The sequence below is a fragment of the Anomaloglossus baeobatrachus genome, chromosome 1 (genome assembly GCF_048569485.1).
Source record: "Anomaloglossus baeobatrachus isolate aAnoBae1 chromosome 1, aAnoBae1.hap1, whole genome shotgun sequence".
In the NCBI taxonomy this organism is placed as follows: Eukaryota; Metazoa; Chordata; class Amphibia; order Anura; family Aromobatidae; genus Anomaloglossus; species Anomaloglossus baeobatrachus.
The window spans coordinates 608,028,315-608,042,563 of NC_134353.1; the positions used below are offsets into that span (position 1 = coordinate 608,028,315).

Consider the following 14,249-nt stretch of genomic DNA (forward strand, 5'->3'; position numbering starts at 1 on the left):
AATATAATTACCTCAGTTCTACCCAATATACTACATTACTACACCCCCTCCATATACTACACCTGTAATAAACTACACCACTACACCCCTATATACTACACCTGTAATAAACTACACCACTACACCCCTATATACTACACCTGTATTATACTACACTCCCTCCATATACCTCTAATATACTACACCCCCATATACACCTGTATTATACTGCACCACTATATAATACACCTCCGATATACTACATCATTACACCCCTATACACTACACTTGTAATATACTACATCACTACACCCCATATACTACACCTGTAATATAGTACACCTCCATATAGTACACCTGTAATATACTACACCTCCATATAGTACACCTGTAATATACTACACCTCCATATAGTACACCTGTAATATACTACATCACTACACCCCATATACTACACCTGTAATATAGTACACCCCCATATAATACACCTGTAATATACTACACCTCCATATAGCACACCTGTAATATACTACAACTCCATATAGTACACCTGTAATATACTACACCTCCATATAGTACACCTGTAATATACTACACCCCTATATACACCTGTAATATACTATATCACTACACCCCATATACTACACCTGTAATATAGTACACCCCCATATAGTACACCTGTAATATACTACACCTCCATATAGCACACCTGTAATATACTACACCTCCATATAGCACACCTGTAATATACTACATCACTACACCCCTATATAGAACACCTGTAATATACACCTCCATATAGCACACCTGTAATATACTACACCTCCATATAGCACACCTGTAATATACTACATCACTACACCCCTATATAGAACACCTGTAATATACACCTCCATATAGCACACCTGTAATATACTACATCACTATACCCCCCATATACTACACCACTATATACACCTCCATATAGCACACCTGTAATATACTACACCCCCATATGTCACACACACTGCTCCCCATACAGCCTGCACCCCCATATCACACACACTACACCCCATACAGCCTGCACCCCCATATCTCACACACTACGCCCCCATATGTCACACACCCTGCTCCCCATACAACCTACACCCCCATATCTCACACACCCTGCTCCCCATACAACCTGCACCCCCATATCTCACACACCCTGCTCCCCATACAGCCTGCACCCTCCAGATCACACACACTACACCACGATATGTCACACACCCTGCCCACATATCTCACCCTGCCTGTACACCAACTTACCCCTCTCAAACACTCTGCACCCCTTCACATCCTTCTGTCAGTCTGCAGCCCTCATATACCACTCACCCTGCAACTCCATCTTCCCTCATATGCCACTCACCCTGCAACTCCATCTTCCCACATATGCCACTCACCCTGCAACTCCATCTTCCCTCATATGCCACTCACCCTGCAACTCCATCTTCCCACATATGCCACTCACCCTGCAACTGCATCTTCCCTCATATGCCACTCACCCTGCAGCCCCATCTTCCCTCATATGCCACTCACCCTGCAGCTCCATCTTTACTCATATGCCACTCACCCTGCAACTCCATCTTCCCACATATGCCACTCACCCTGCAACTCCATCTTCCCACTCACCCTACAACTCCATCTTCCCACATATACTACTCACCCTGCAACTCCATCTTCCCACATATGCCACTCACCCTGCAACTCCATCTTCCCTCATATGCCACTCACCCTGCAGGTCCATCTTCCCACATATGCCACTCACCCTGCAACTCCATGTTCCCACATATGCCACTCACCCTGCAACTCCATCTTCCCACATATGCCACTCACCCTGCAACTCCATCTTCCCTCATATGCCACTCACCCTGCAGCTCCATCTTCCCTCATATGCCACTCACCCTGCAACTCCATCTTCCCTCATATGCACTCACCCTGCAACTCCATCTTCCCACATATGCCACTCACCCTGCAACTCCATCTTCCCACATATGCACTCACCCTGCAACTCCATCTTCCCTCATATGCCCCTCACCCTGCAACTCCATCTTCCCTCATATGCAACTCACCCTGCAACTCCATCTTCCCACATATGCCACTCACCCTGCAACTCCATCTTCCCACATATGCCACTCACCCTGCAGCTCCATCTTCCCTCATATGCCACTCACCCTGCAACTCCATCTTCCCTCATATGCACTCACCCTGCAGCCCCCTCCCTCTCATGTCCCCTCTTTTCTTATTACCAGTTATCATGTGTCCACATCTCCTTCAGGATTCAGTATCTTTGCTTTCTGCCCGGCATCCCGTGTCTCCTCCCACACAGTCACATGGGCGTGACGTCATCGCAGGTGCTGCAGCATGAATTATTCTGTCTGCTGTGCTGCTCCTTCTCCTGCAGGGCGGGCGGGAACTTTTGAAATGACACACGCAGCGCAGTACTGACAACGTCAGAGCACGCACGTGTGTCACTGACAATTAGTGCCGGCAGGGAACAGAGGAAAGACTCCTGCGTTCCGCTGCCTGCACTTACTGTGCGGACCTGCACAGGATCTCTCCCTGCTCGGCACGCTGCAGCCCGGCTGAAGACGGGCGGGCCGGTCACAGAGAGTAGGCGGGCCGGATGTGGCCCGCGGGCCGCCCCTTGCCCAGGTCTGGTCTATGCACTGACCAACACTCTACAAGATATGATAATTCGTAAGATGTCTTAGCTTCAGGGCATTGTGGACTGTCTGCATCGCCATGCAAAATGATCAGCTTATATCTACCTATAACTAAAGAAAATGGTTAGTGGATAACTGATGATTGTCTAATCAGCGAATCTAATCTAATATCAGCGAATCTAATAAGCGAATAGTGTGAAATATTCGGGTTCAGATTATGCTATGTAAATACTGAGTACTATTCCAGTATTCATCACAAATAACAAACCTAATGCAAGTAAATGAAGAACTAGTGCAATTTTCTTGAAGACTTCCAAGAAAAATGCTCAGGTTCCCCTTTGACTTGCATTAGCTTTGCTATTTCTGGTGAATACTGGAATAGTACTCAGTGCTCACATAGCATAATCCGAAGCTGAATATTTTCCTACTTGCCCATCTCTACTGATGTTGTAAAGCCTTTAAAGAATCAACAAATGCAAGCTAAAAGATTAACCCAGGGGGGCAGATATATCATTGCTGCAACCTGTGCAGTCGCATAGGGGCCTGAAAGCTAATGTGGACCATTTTCCTGCTAAAACAGGTGGATTTGTGCAATGTAATGAGCTATTGGACCTCATAGGGCCCAGATACTGTTCTTGGGAAACATCATCTGTCTGTGTGCGCCAATGGTTTTACCATTTAATGCACTGCAAGATGAATATATGGGTTCTTTGCAGTCCAAAAAAGTCATCAAAATGCACAATTAAATTTCCTTTGGAGGTGAAAATGGACCCCTTTACCTCTTGTGCCCCTATGCGGCTTCACAGGTTACATCAATAATATGTTTGCCTCTGGTTTAAGGCCTCCGAGGGTTTAATTTTGTTTTCCTCAAAAATTGAATCATATGGGCTGATTATGTGCATCACAGATAGTGGGCAGCACAATGGAGTTTGCATGTTCTCCCTCTATTTGCGTGGGTTTTCTCCAATACTCAAAAGAGCTATTGGTAGGGAATTTAGATTGTGACGTCCAATGGAACAGTGATGATAATGTCTGCAATGTACTGTGGAATATGATGATGCAATGAAAGTAAATAAATGTGCAGTATGAAGACAAAAATGTAAATCCAATCAACAATAATTCATAATTTGAGCATGATGTGATAGTCCAATAATGCATTCTAAATGACATGTCATTTTATTATCAAAAATATTATATCCTATCTCCAAGGAAGCACAGACTCATAACAGTTCTGAACTTGCACCTTAAGCAGCCTGTCTGGAATGTTATTCCTTCCCACATTGATTAGTTCAGACTTTTTGTTTTTGTTGGCTGATCATTATAAGCCGTAATCATTGTCTAAGAGTGAAGGAATTCTGTATCCACCCATTAAATAGTTTTCACCTGCAGACTGCATATGGTTTTTGATTCATAGGTGCAACAATGCCTTAAGGTAAGAACAGCAAGCAAGCTTCATGAAATGTCAAACAAAAAAAATCCTCACATTCTTCCAAAAATAATGCTTTGTAATGAAAAATATATATTTTTCCCATAAAATACAAGAAGCATACTTTATACAATATAATAAACTTAGGCTCTCCATACTAGACTAACTTCAGCCAATGGGTTTAGACAACAGTTTAATGTGTATAGTGACTATGGCCATATGATTGTTGAGGCATTTAAGGATCTGGCATGTCCAATTGTGGACTGCTGATCATTTTGTTCTCCCTGAGATAAGCCGCTGCCAGGTGTTATGGTCACCGAGGGGCAGCAATAGTCCGGGGTGGACCCACTGGGCCGTGCATCGGACTCCCCCGGATGAGCAACTTGCAGCGAACCCCTATAAATGGATTGAGTGGTGCTCCCAATGGAAGGCCTAAATGCACGGCAGCCAGGGACAGGTGGTTGTAGTCTCTACGGACGGGTAGAGTCTCAATGTCCAGTGAAGGAGTCCACAGATGTAGCGGCACAGAGGTGGAGGCTGAGATGAGGCAGCACGGTGATGGTTCCGAATAAACGGCACTATGGTGACGGCTAAGATGTGGCGGCACTCTGGTGATAGTTCAGGTGTGACAGCACTGAATTATAGGCTCAGATGTGGTGGCCCTCTGGTGAAGGTTCAGATATGACGGCACACTGACAATAGTGGAGAGCAGTCTCTAGGACAAGACAGAGGTTAGCAACAGGAGACTAGTACTGGGACTAGACACAGTAACATACAGGGACCTGGGAACTAGCAATGCACTATAGGCAATGTTGCTCAGGGGAGGCAGTCTTAAATACCTTTAAGGTAATAGATGACCTCAGCTATTGCTTCCGGGTAATGGGACACTGGCCCATTAAGAAAGGGGCCGTGGCGTGCGGGTGCGGGCACTTACTGAAGCCCTGGGCGTGTCCTGGAAGCAGGAAGAAGTTGCAGCAGACTCCGGAACAGAAGAGGAGGGAATGGAGCTGCCAAATGGGTGAGAGGGAGAACGCCCCTGCCGTCGTCTAGGAGCAGGGACCCGTGGTGATACCATGCTGGGACCAGAGGCTGCAGAGCTGTTAGACAGGTGAGAGGGGGGATGCCCCCACCGAAGCCTGGGAGCAGGGGCACGCGAGGATGCCACACTGGAACCGGGGCTAGGAACTACACTAGAAATATCTGGCAGTTAGAGATGAGAGAACCCAAGTTCAGTGTTCAATGTTCAAAAAAAAAACCAGAGTTTAGGTGCTTTACGTATGCAAACCACTTGTGTGAGCATCACTGTGCTCGGGTACGCACGGTGCTCAGTCCAGTGTGAGCTGCTTGCAGTGTTTGATCGCCTTGCACTGGGCATAACAACAGCGTGATCTGATGTAGTGTGCACAAAAAAATATGGAAAAACCCAGCAAAACCCCGCCCTCCCCCAGACGTTATCTGTTTATAGCTGGCTGTATCTAGGCAGAGACCCGAACTGCCCATTTAGTGACCTCCATTGCAGTTCAGGTCAAGTTCATGTCTCAAACCCAACTTTATCTAAAGCCTGGCTAAACCCGCCAAACCAAACTTCCATGGGTCCGCTCATCTCTACTGGCAGTGGCTCCCCTAGAACACAAAAGCTCTTGGCAGAGCAGGTGCTCCTGTATATGGGAGAGCTGTTTAGCATAGCTGCTGGCTAGATGATCAGCCGTACCATTGCTCATATAATGGCTATCTAAGGAATATCGGGGGAATTAATCTGAAACTCCTTCTGATTGTTTCAATTCATTTTTTGACATGTACAAGGAACTAAAATTTATAAACCCAGTCTTAAAAAATAGTTACCTTAGGTTTCATTGAGATTTGTAATTTTGTTTTTTTGCAACACATCACCAAGACATCTGAGAACATATTGCAGGTTCTCTAATTATTGTACTCTATTTCTAAAACCATCAGTTTATTCAAAACAGGCATTAGACTGGGAGTTATTAAAACCTTCAGCATGTGATGCTTTCAGTGGTAACAATGACATTGACTTCTTTCCTTATTTTCTGCCTTACTTCATGATATTTTGGTGCTGTAAGTTCCAATAAACTATGGTTGAGTCCCATATCCCAATGTATGGAACTCTCCTGCATTCTGTAGACACTTCTAAAGCTTGTTCTTTTCAGAAAACACTATGAGGAGCAGAAAATTGAATAATCGCACGTTGAGTTGTCTTGGCTACTATAACACTTTTCTGAAGTCAGGGAGGTCTTTCCTTGCAGCTATAGCTTAGCAAATGGCACATACATAAACAAATACTGCACATCAGAATCATTCATGTGAAATTTTCTGACTGCTTCAGCTTCCCCGTGTTCTGACTCTAGATGCAACTACATACAGTATGTAGATGTCAACTTGAATACACACATCTCACTAAAAGATGTTTTCATAGTTTATCGAAAGGAAAACTGCTTTCATTAAGATATGGCACAGATCTAAATACATAGAGCATAACCAACCCTGTTTTTTAAGTGATTTTGTGTAAAGAATTTGTTGTAACCCTTTCATATAGACATCAACACGTTCAAAAAAATAAAGAAATCCTTATACTCCCTTACTGCTCGCCTCTCTAGCCCCTCCACTTCTCACCATCACCTGATTGATCCTTCTCACATTTTCTGATTCCCACCGCTTGCGCTGAAATCCTCAGTCCTCTCACAGTGAACCTTTACTTCTGCATCTGATGAGGCCCAGGAGGGTTCTGGGCATGCCCGCGCAAGTCACAGCGCTCATTGTGATATCATGACCTTGGGATCTTTTGCATGCCTGTGCAGAACCCTCTTGGGCCTAATCAGAGCTGGATGTCCTAGCTTAATGTGAGAGGCTCAGTAATTTCAATGGCGGGGATTAGAGGATGTGACAAAAATTGAACAAGAAATGTTGAATTCAGCTCCTGCCTCCCTTTCAGTAGTGACAACAAAATAACCCATTATTGATATAGTGATAACTTCCCAACACAAATTCCACCAAAGCAGTATATTTGCATCCAGGGGTTCCCACTTTACCCTAATTTGGTACTGTTACATCAAGCACTCACACCACACTACCGCATCCAGCTTCAAACACCTCCCTCTATCTTGCAATAGCCTCCTATATCCAGCTTAGCTCTTCCTATCTTGCTTTGTTTATCTTTTGAACCCCAAGGCAGGTATATGTTCATCCATCCACATCTACTCTTGTATGTGGGGTTACACACATAAGTCACTATTTGGAGATCTGCTCTTCATAGCTGTTTGTTAGACCTCATGCTAATGCACAAAGTTGCCAGACAACTGTGAGATACACAAGATACTCCCACGAGCAACATCTGCATCCCTGCTCTAGAGGAATTGGGCACATCTAGTCAGAATGTGGACGGAAGTATGCATCTTGCATAATTGTGGTCCCATAACCACTCAGTCTCACCTCCAGAACTGGAGAATCCTCACAGAACATTCTGTGCACGATGTGAGGATTCACAGGTCTGCAGTCACATAGGTTGACTTCAGACTCGTGAAAAGCCTGGACAATCCATTTAACCAGACCAGAGCTGCTAAGCACCTTCCATTAAATTGGATTTCTGAGAATTAATTTTAATTCTTCAGGCTTGTGGATGTAAAAATAGCAACCTCAGCTATACTCACCCATGATAGGTCCAGTGGTGATGTCAAGACTACAGCACATGATGTCTGCAGCCATCTACTGGTTTCAGGAGTCTTCTTGTGCTGACAACCTAGGCACCACAGTGGAGCCCAGTGGGCTGTAGCACAGTAGTCATGACTACAGGGTCCTCCATTTATAAGGAGTACCCTGCATATCTGAACAATACTCTATATTGATTTTAGCTATCACCCACGGTATAATTATCTCATTAACCCTGAAGTGGCTGGGAACAATTTAAAAAAAGGAATTGTAGAAAGCAGAAAAATCCTTTAAAATAAATTAATGAGTATCCAGATATTTTATTTATAATAACTGAAGTGTAAAAAGAAATGAAGAGTGTAGATTTTATTGGGAGAACTCTGCATATGGCGATATACTTGACTCCAGTTTTTTTAAGGTGGTCCTTTTTAAATTATTTACCAATAAACAGCTGTTTCATGATGGCACATGACCGTGGGATAGTAAAAATGACATATCAATTCCATTGTTTGTTAGCTGGTCAGTATCTATTACTGTAGGATAACTTCTGCTTAATGTGGTGGGAGCCTTATTAATTGCCAATTGATATCAATTATCACAATAAAAAAATTTGTTTATGAAAACAATGCTTTTATTTCATGCATTTCATCCTTTGGGATCGTATTACCCAGTATTTGTTTTTTTTGTTCCTTTTTTCTTTTGCTGTAATTTTATTAAGTTGCAATGTTTTCATTTCTTTTACGATGTGTATTTCCTCTTTTGTTGCTCTTTTACGTTCAAGTATGAGTTTAATTTGTGTTGCTTTTGTTTTTATCATGCCTTCTCAACTGTTCATTTTGTGTTTCTTTTAGGTTTTGTTTTGTTTCATTCGGTCCCCTTGGATGGGTAGGTGACATAAACAAGAGACAGAAAGGGACTCCTGTAGTTCACTGACCTAGTACAGCATGGGAATGGACTACCTACCCTATCTGTGTCCTAACAGTTGTGAAACATAGTCTGCCTCTGACCAGTCATTATTGACCAGAGGTAGTATTTGGTGAACTATTGATGTACAGGTCATGTACATAAACTAAAAACAAATTAAGACTAACCCCGCTTGTGCCTTGATGGAGTACTAAACTTCAATGTAACAAAATAACCTTGAATGTAGACTAACATTTAAGATATCAGGATGCTTCCCACACTGCACAGTTCATTATTACTCTTGTAAGCAAATAAGAATCTGAGCTTTTAAATAAATTATTTATTTTTATGTCTTCTAATAAATTGTATCTTTAAAGATTATCCTGTGCCACGTGGTTACATAAAGCAAGATGTGTGTTATTTGTTTTTTTTTTAATATATATATTTTCATGTGTTTACTGTGCTTGCAAGTACTATGTATTTGTTCTGTGTTTTGTTTTGTTTTCCGAAAGCTTCCTAACTGAACTTTATTGCATTCAGGATGTCCAGGATGTTTCCACTTTTCATGCATAGATAACTAGTGTATTTAAATCATTATTTGCAGCAGTATATGTTTCTTAAAGTTGAAAAAAACAGTAAAGTGGTTATCCGGTCTAAAATGACAGGTCTGCACTGCCTCTAAGCGACTACAGACTTGTGAATCTCGCATTGCGTACACCGTGCACTGTGAGGATTCTCCGGTGTCAGAGCCATGGTCGCAAGAATGCAATATGCCAACTCCCGGCCGCGTTCCGAATAGATGGGCATGTCCTTCACTCAACGCAAGTGTATTGCATGAAGCTGCACCTATCTAATTGGGTTCTGGGATTTAGGTGATGATTCACAATTCTACAGTCACAGAGTGACAGCAGACTTGAGAGTGACGGCAGACTTGTCATTTTAGGCTGGACAACGCCCATTAATTTCAACTCTTGGGAACATTGACTCTTAATCAAAACTACAAATAATTTAAAAGGAATCTACAGCAGAATTTCACCTCCAAAATGATTTATATGTGCATGTAGCGGTTTCAAAGACAAGTCCAGCAATACTTTTATATGGTGAGTCCATTCCTCAGTTACTGAAAAATCAGCTTTTGAATTAATATGAAAATAAGGCTGTAGATCTTCAGCCTCTGTCACTCCGGCTCTATTCTCTGCCCTGCATCGCCTCATCCCACATGACTGACAACCTCAATATTGTATGATTTATATTAAAGAGTCACTAGTCAAGCATTGATAGAGCTGAAGTGTCAAAGGCTGTAAGTCTACAAATAGCTCTGCAGCCTTAATATCAATTCAAATGCTGACTTCTCAGTAACATAGGAATGGACTGGACAAGTAAAGGTATTGAAAAAGCTACATGCACATATAAATAGTTTGGGGTGTGAAATCCTGCTGACTGATTCCCATTAGGATGCTGAGAGAAATATTTAGAAAAATATAGACATTGAAGAGAGTGAGAATTGTTCTTCCGACTAAGAACTTATTCACACAATAAAACTAGTCATTTTTGTTGAAAGCAAGTTATAAAAAGATATCAACTATTAAACCAATTGTCACAAGTGACCCTTGACTTTATAAAGCCAGAAAAATCTATAGTTTAGCGTGATCTTGAGAAACATACATTCTGTCTGTTTACAGTAAGGAGAGTAGTCAGATAATAGCAAATACTAATAAAAGAAAACACAACCAAAAACATTGCAATGTGGTAAATGAAATGAACACAAGTGCTTACATTTCTTTTTTCTTTCCTTTTCCATGTAGATATTAACAGTTAACAAGTGATGCATCTTCAATTTAGGACATCTCATTCATCTAATATAGCCCTAATAGAGCCAAAATATATAAACTATTCCATCTATTCATTAGCTATACAAAGTGTTCTTGAAGGGAGGGTCGTAATTAAGGCATCCTTACTTGTTTATGCTGCCTTCCACGAGCTTAGCGATCACTGTAATTTGGCCACAAGATGTCACATAGGCCACCAGTAGACGTGTTAGAGGGGCTTAATGGCTATAGTTTAAAGGGACTCAGTCAGTAGGTTTTTGCTTTGTAATCTGAAGACAGCATGCTGTAAAGGTTAAGATTCAGTTTACATTCAGCCATCTCTTATCTCAAAGTGTGTTTTTGTTTACCTACAATGGTCGTTTAGCTTCAGTAGTTTTGTTATTAGTGGTTCTGAGGAGCATGTGAGCTGTAGTCTTAAGCTGGTGTCACACATAACGACGACGACAACGACGTCGCTGCTACATCACCATTTTCTGTGACGTTGCAGCGACGTCCCGTCGCTGTCGCTGTGTGTGACATCCAGCAACGACCTGGCCCCTGCTGTGAGGTCGCCGGTCGTTGCTGAATGTCCAGCTTCATTTTTTGGTCGTCACTCTCCCGCTGTGACACACACATCGCTGTGTGTGACAGCGAGAGAGCGACGAAATGAAGCGATCAGGAGCCGGCACTGGCAGCTGCGGTAAGCTGTAACCAGCGTAAACATCGGGTAACCAAGGGAAGACCTTTCCCTGGTTACCCGATGTTTACGCTGGTTACCAGCCTCCGCTCTTGCTGCCAGTGCCGGCTCCTGCACTGTGACATGTGGCTGCAGTACGCATCGGGTAATTAACCCGATGTATACTGTAGCAAGGAGAGCAAGGAGCCAGCGCTAAGCAGTGCGCGCGGCTCCCTGCCCTCTGCACTGTGACATGTAGCTGCAGCACACATCGGGTTAATTAACCCGATGTGTGCTGCAGGAGAGCAAGGAGCCAGCGCTAAGCGCGGCTCCCTGCTCTCTGAACTGTGACATGTAGCTGCAGCACACATCGGGTTAATTAACCCGATGTGTGCTGCAGGAGAGCAAGGAGCCAGCGCTAAGCGCGGCTCCCTGCTCTCTGAACTGTGACATGTAGCTGCAGCACACATCGGGTTAATTAACCCGATGTGTGCTGCAGGAGAGCAAGGAGCCAGCGCTAAGCGCGGCTCCCTGCTCTCTGAACATGTAGCACAGCGACCTTATGATCGCTGCTTCTGCTGTGTTTGACAGCTAAGCAGCGATCATAACAGCGACTTACAAGGTCGCTGTTACGTCACCGAAAATGGTGACGTAACAGCGACGTCGTTGTCGCTGTCGTTTAGTGTGACACCAGCTTTAAGGCCGCTTTACACACTGCGATATCGGTACCAATATCGCCAGCGTGCGTACCCGCCCCCATCGGTTGTGCAACACGGGCCAATCGCTGCCCGTGTCGCACAACATCGCCCGGACCCGTCACACGGACTTACCTTCCCTGCGACGTCGCTTTGACTGGCGAACCGCCTCCTTTCTAAGGGGGCGGTTCGTTCAGCGCCACAGCAATGTCACAGCAGCGTCACTGAACCGCCACCCAATGGAAGCGGAGGGGCGGAGATGAGCGGGACGTAACATCCCGCCCACCTCCTTCCTTCCGCATTGTGGCCGGGACGCAGGTAAGGTGAGGTTCCTCGTTCCTGCGGTGTCACACGGAGCAATGTGTGCTGACGCAGGAACGAGAAACAACTTCGTTACTGCTGCAGTAACGATATTTGACAATGGACCCCCATGTCACTGATGAGCGATTTTGCACGTTTTTGCGACAATGCAAAATCGCTCATAGGTGTCACACGCAACGGCATCGCTAAAGCGACCTGATGTGCGTCACAAAATCCGTGACCCCAATGAGATCACTTGAGCAATGTCGTAGCATGTAAAGCCCGCTTTATTCCGTCCCCCTCTGTGATTAGCAGCTTCTGTCTATAGAAATGTACACTGAGAGCCTGGTGTGGGAGGGGACATCTCTATGTGCTCTGCTACATGCAAAAACTAAAATCTTAGATTATGTCAGAATGGCTGCACCCAGTAAACTAAGTGATACATTAATGGATTCAAGATGTCTTTGCCTACATTATGCCGCTTTCAGATGAGGTAGCAAAAACATTTTGACAGATTCCCTTTAAGACATAGAAAAACACAAAGGAGACTCCTTGTTGCTTCAAACCAGGCATTCTGCAAGTATTACCTTAAATTTAAAAAGGCTTCATTTCCCCTTACCTTACACAGAAGTGTGTGGGTCTATTTTCCCAGATCAATTGCACTTATTTTATTATATTACTTCCATTAGTAGTATATAGTGTATCAGATAGATTTCCTAAACTAAATGTGCACGTAGCGTCTTGAGAAAAACGAAGTACAATTCTGATTTTAGATATTAAGACATAAAAAGCCATCTGGTTTTTAGGAGATTGCAAATACAACAACAGATGATAAATTACACCATAAGATTATTTAACAAAAACTGGGTCAAAATTCTGAAGTAATGTGAGAAAAATTAAAGTTCACCCCATGAATCAGCAACTTGTAGAACCACTTTCAGAATCAATAATGTGAAACAGTTTATGTATGTATGGCTTCATTAGTCTCTTGCATCTTCCTGGAGGGAATTTAGCCCACACCTTTTTATAAAGTTGCTGAAAGAGTCACCGTCATTTTAATTTTTACTTAATAAATGAATAGTACACATCAAAATAAGCAGCATATATATTATCAGGGAAATTTGCTTGTTTCTCCTCCTGGATTTATCGTTTACTCTCAACTCATGAGTAAAAGACATAGATTTCCATTACTGAGATAGGATATGACAGTTGGTACTTTTAAAATTCTATGCAGAGGAGAGGATAGAGGAGCTAGAGGCAAAGATGGACATTCTGCTTTAGGTTCTTCTCCTGAAATGTCAGTTACAGTTCTCCATAGAATTTTGAGCACCAAATGTTATCTCATGTACAGCTCTGGCAAAAAATAAGAGACCACTGCAAAATTGTCAGTTTTTCTGATTTTTCTCTTTATAGGTAATTTTTTTTTTTTAGTAAAATGTAAATTGTTCTTTTATTCTATAAACTACTGACAACGTCTCCAAATTTCCAAGCAACACATTTTGTATTTATTTTCTGAAAATGAGAAATGGTCAAAATAACAACAAAATGCATTGCATTCAGCCCTCAAATAATGCAAAGAATACAAGTTCATAATAATTTAGAAACAACAGTACTAATGCTATAACTCAGGAAGAGTTCAGAAATCAATATTTTGTGGAATAACCATGATTTTTATCACAGCTTTCATGCGTCTTGGCATGCTTTCCACCAGTCTTTCACACTGCTTTTGGGTGACCTTATGCCACTGGTGCAAAAATGTAAGCAGTTCTTCTTGTTTGATGGCTTGTGACTATCCATCTTCCAGTGGTTTTCAATGGGGTTCAGTTCTGGAGATTGGGCTGGCAGTGACAGAGTTTTGATGTGGTGGTCCTTCATCCACAAATTGATTGACCTAGCTGTGTAGCATAGCGCATTGTCCTACTGGAAAAATCAGCCCTCAGAGTTGGGGAACATTGCCTGAACAAAAGGAAGCAACTATTTTTCCAGGATAACCTTGTTTGCGGCTTGATTCATATGTCCTTCGCAAAGTTTAATCTGTCCAATTCCAGCCTTCTTGAAGCATCCCCAGATCATCACTGATCCTCCAGCAAATTTCACAGTAGGTGCAAGACACTG

At 43.0% G+C, this 14,249-nt stretch overlaps 1 protein-coding gene across 1 annotated transcript in view; it reads left to right on the forward strand.

Annotated features, from left to right (window-relative positions):
* Positions 1 to 14,249, forward strand: part of NTRK2 (neurotrophic receptor tyrosine kinase 2) — a 426,971-nt gene that overhangs the window by 242,094 nt on the left and 170,628 nt on the right.